The following is a 5,000-nucleotide window of genomic DNA, read 5'->3' as shown; positions in this document are numbered from 1 at the left end:
ATTTCTGTGGAAGTGTGTAGGTCGCCCCGATTTGCGGTCCAAGATACCAGTCGCTATTACTGGTGAAGGAAGGATTGGAATAGAATTTTTAAAATACCAGTATTCACATTCGCTTGCAGGACATATAAAGCGTTGACTTCGAGTAAGTATTGTGGTAATTACATGGGGTGCGAGACTTTGGAACACTGCCATTGATTACTCGTTTAGGTTGCCGTCAACAAGCAGAACGATGCGATGCTTACTTTGTTTAGAGCTATACCAGAGAAACCCTTTGGAGACCGATAGTTATCACGCCCTGCACGTTCCTAACCCTGCCCGGGAACAAGGTCTGGGCTGTAGTAATGGAAAATTACGCGTTCACCTTGTGATAACGACGACATACTACCCAAAAGCATATTTACATACTCTCCATCAATCGAGAGAGTGGGAAGTAAACAACTGCGCGCTTGCTGAAGCTCCTCAAACGTTTAAACGAGTCCCTGGCCTTTGGTTACAGAAGACGAAATTCGGAGGATTTCGTAATGTCTGATTTGGATGATTGACGGCTTTTTGAACCACATCGACAGCGATTAGTCACGTTCACCGCTCGATTGCCTGGTTGTGGTGGAATAATACTATAAAATGGAAATAATTCGATGGACTGCAATCAATAGAAGCGGAATTTTAAGTATAAACACCGCCAATTCCGATGTTGAATGCGTCGCACGCATATTCCGCGCCGAAGCCTCCTACGACGCAATTTCTGTTTTGCGCAATCGCTAACCGTCCCCTGTACTTCTCTCCAGGGTCTTAAATCGAGCAATCTTTCAAGTTATCGCATCGCTCCGGGGTCCAGCTGGCTACTTTTCCAAACAGTCCGTTACTTTCAATGGTGGTCCCCATCAGTAGCCTCTCTGCGCTCGCCTTGGTGTGATAAGAGGTCTTATCGGACCGCAAGTGGCCAAGAGTGAACAGCTGCTTGTCCTATTGCGACGAGAGGTGCCCCTATTGACTTCAGGAAGCCTCCAAGAATTTGGTGACGGGATCTGTCGCAGGCACACGGCTACAAACGCCGCTAAACGTTTGCAGCAGCAGCCAGCATCGAAGGTCGTTTGGTTGCATTTCCACTCACCACAATCATCCGCAGGTTAGCTGGCTTAGCTCTGGCTGCTATGCGTTGGAAGGTGTTTTGGTCGTCCTCAATTCCAAAGTATATCGCGGCCAGCCAGCCAGCCAGCCAGCCAACGAGCGATCGTGTGGCCTCGCATTACTGCGGTGCTGCTGCTGCTGCTGCTGCTGCTGTGTTGTTGCGTTGAGGAAGAACTTTCCATTTTTGAAGTTTCGTTCCACTCGATCGCGGATCCCCGTACGCATTCGTTTTCGTGTTACCGAAGCCGGATGCGCTTTCCTTGCTCCTAACCGTTTTGCGCTGGAATTTTCCTCCAAGAAACAATGTCCAACCTGCCTCGCTCGGCGGGGGGGGTGGCCGGGCGGAGGGAAACGGGAGCACGGAAATTGTGCGGAGAGAGTAGCGCGAGAGCGTGGAATATTGTGATGACCACCAGAGTGATCATTGTAAGCGCCATTCTGCTAGCGAGAAGCGAGTGTTTTGTTATAAAAATAGTACACCAAAATCCAAACGGCAAGAAGAGGGACGCGTGCGCACACGGACGCGCGGCGCCTCTTTCCCTGCATTGTTGACGTGTGTGTGGTTTGGGAATTTTTTGTTTTTTTTTTCGTTTTGTAAGGCGCTAATACTATGGGATTTTTTCTATTCGCTAGACACCAAGAGCTGCGTGAAGGTGTTAAAATGGATCGCGCGTCTCAAATGCGTATCACCCGATAGCGAGGTGGATGTGCGTCTGCGATACACAGATAATACGGTGGACTTTTTGTGCTAGTTCTTCTGAGAAAGACGCTTACAAACTGATATCGTTCCTGAAGATTAAACTGGCAATCATTAGCTGAACATATTTCTTTGCACAACATTTACGATCGAAGAATTCTGATCTCAAGATAAAGAATCAATCACGTTTATTGATATTCTTCAAATTTACGAAGCAAAATTTATCTTTTTAAGTCTGCTCTTGATATTTATTAGAACTAGAACACGCTCTGTATCTGTTTGTATTGTTGGTTTGCATAAATTCCTCTTAATGTGCTTAATATGCAACATCGCAATTCCAAACCCAACACAAACCAACAAACTTCGGATGCTTATCGATGATTAAATATTTGTTTTGACGATGCCACTGTAGGATGTTGAGGTCAATCGATATTATCCATCGATCCGAGGAAAAAAGCAACAAAAACGAAATACCGAGTCACCTTCCCTGTTGTTCCTCCTCCACCACCAACAGACCCGACTTTCAAGGTGATCCGTCTCCTTATTTATAATAATCGAACGCGAAATATGCATTTTGCTGCTCGTCTGCTGTCGTGAGATTTGGCCCACCCGCCGGCCTCCGCCGCGGGTGATGAGCTGGCAGAAGGTGAATATTTCAATGTCACGTATATGGTGGCGTTTGTTTAGCTTTGCGCAGCTGTGTGCCACTAACCACCGAACCCATCTGACAACAGGAGTTCGACTACATCGAAGAAGAACGCCTTCATACCAGCGGCCAACCCCACCCACCTCACCCCCCCCCCCTCCCCCCGCCCCTGGGTTTTTGGGAGAATTGTGTTGCAAATGAGTTCATCCTTCGCTTTAGCCTTGAATTTGGAAGTATTTGCTTGACGGAAACGACAGGTTGTGGTGACGGCGACCGGCACAACGGCGACGACCGCCAGATGCGATGGATTACTTTTCAGTTTCAGTTTCAGGCGTCATCAAACACCGTCTTAGCGTCCTATGGATCATGTAACCATGGCAGATTAACAAATGCCTTGCCAGCCTACTTACAGCGGGCAGCTCTGCAACGAAACAGTTACCCCTGACATCTGCCTGGAATGGAAGTAATCGATAAGGAAGAAGGAGTGTGTTTTGTCGCGATAAGTGTGTGCGCTCATGGTGCGTGGCAGATAAGAGAAGCCAAATTCAAAGTCGTCTTATACCAACCACCGTGGTGGTGTTGTGTTGGCGAAAAGGTGCACGATGGAGGGTTCGTCTGGCGAAGAGTTGGCGATGATTTAACAAGCAACCGTTGATTGTGAAAAGCTGGAACAATCCCAAAGTGCATGTGCAATAATAGAAGACTGTTGGACGGTGAGAGGAAAACACGTAAAACGTAAAACCACTCACACTGTAACACATTGAAAGCATCACAACCCGCCCTCAAAAGAAGGGGGTGCACAGCGCGTATTGTATGCGTGTGCCACTCGATCGGATGGCGTTGTAGTGGTAGAACACATTCAAATGCACAACAGTTTTGTTGGTCGCCTTGCGATGTGGAAAACGAAAAACCCTTCATTCGCAACCCCAGCCCCAGCAGTCGTCATGGTTTACTATGCCTCTTCAGCATAAAATAACTTCCACGATCAAGCTGAGTCGCGGTCGTCGTCGTCGTCGTCGTCGGTCGTGGTCGTGCTGTTCGATGGCATAAATCAGGACACCGAACGGGAATCGCGTGGGCGATACGGTATTTAGTTAGTCGTGACCGTCGTTGAAGGAGCAATGCTGTAATTGTCTCTCTAACCCCGTTCACCTCCCGCTCTCCCCGTCACTCGGTTGCACAATCCACGCTGTGTCCACAGCGGGGAGATGAAGCTGTGCTGTGGTATTGGTACAGGACGGCCCCCCCCCGGGGGGTGGCACTCGACGACGAATGGATCCGCTTGGTGGCCGCAGCAATGCTTTGTTGTTCACATGATTTCGTCGCCGAGGAACCCGGCCCCGCGCTGGCTTGTAATTGTGCAAGAGATGAAGCACTACGATGTGACAGCAGCAGCAGCAATCAGCCACCCAGCCAGCCAGCCAACACAACAGAGCGCTCTCTCTCTCTCTCCCTCTCTTCGGTCAGTTGCATCGTCGCTGTTGACCGGAAGTAGGTAGCGCACACAAACAACGTGATGTACTGGGGGTGTGCATATGTTGATTAACCCATCCGCATCCCCCTTCTTCTTCGTTCTTGTTAGCCAATTCGAAGTGCACTGGACGAAGTGAGTGAACGGGAGAAACATACAATTAATGTGTCGCTGTAAACACGCTGCTCGCCCCACGGAACGTTTTCAGGTCAAACTAAAATGAGCATGTTGTAAGGAGATGGTGGAGGTCCGGAGAGCAGAACTAGTACACAATTGCCTTCAATGCCAGTAACAACATCAACAGCAGCCTCACATGCCAATATTGCATTTGTTATGCTGTGTGCGCTCCTCTCTCGGCTTTCTCTAACTGGTCCGGAAGTGCGCAACGTTCAATTGCGCATGCAGCAGCAACATTAGAGAGGATGAAGCTGTACGGTGAACGACGGGGAACACACGATGAAGTAGCACACGGCAGTGCTCGAACGTAGCAGCTGATTTTGACAACCAGCAGCACCGCGAGTTGAACAGAGTAGCCGTATGTTTTGCTTTCAGCAGCATCAATTTGCAAAACATCCACCACCACCACCATTCGGGTTCGACGAACTTCCGACGGCTACTTTGACGGTCATCTCATCTCGGTTCCGGAACAGCATTACGAGTTGGTGACGAGACGAAGCGGAATGAGGAAGCCCTTACCATCGCGAATCGCGCACAGCAGGAGTGCATTTGGAAGCAGAATGGATGTTTTCATTTACTCCATGAAATGACATATGTTTCCTGGATCTTATCGAAACAACAAAAACGGTTCCTGTTTCCCATATTCGTGCAGAGAACGAAGGATAGCGAGATAGAGAAGTCCTTCAAGGAGACCACGGGCATGACAGGGCTCGGCATTAATCCAACCTACACGATTCACTACCACAACGACAAATGGTGCATGACGCCAGTGCTACTGCTCCTGTCTGATGGTTTTTGATATTTTGTCACGAAGCGCAGTGAAGTAGAAGACGCCGTAATTTAGAAAGTTCAAGGACGACCATAATGAACCCACGAAACGA

The 5,000-nt window shown here is 48.8% G+C and overlaps 1 protein-coding gene across 1 annotated transcript in view; it reads left to right on the top strand.

The window, feature by feature from the left end:
• Window positions 1-5,000, top strand: part of LOC126572510 (homeotic protein female sterile) — a 15,467-nt gene that overhangs the window by 20 nt on the left and 10,447 nt on the right. Inside the window, exon 1 of the mRNA XM_050231884.1 lies at window positions 1-142. This exon is cut by the window's left edge and continues 20 nt beyond it. The gene's annotated coding sequence lies outside the window, so the exon portion shown is untranslated. The remainder of the gene's footprint in view (window positions 143-5,000) is intronic.

Source organism: Anopheles aquasalis, chromosome 2 (assembly GCF_943734665.1).
Source record: "Anopheles aquasalis chromosome 2, idAnoAquaMG_Q_19, whole genome shotgun sequence".
Taxonomy (NCBI): Eukaryota; Metazoa; Arthropoda; class Insecta; order Diptera; family Culicidae; genus Anopheles; species Anopheles aquasalis.
Note: the sequence above shows the minus strand (reverse complement) of the source record. Positions and strands in the feature narration are given on the sequence as shown.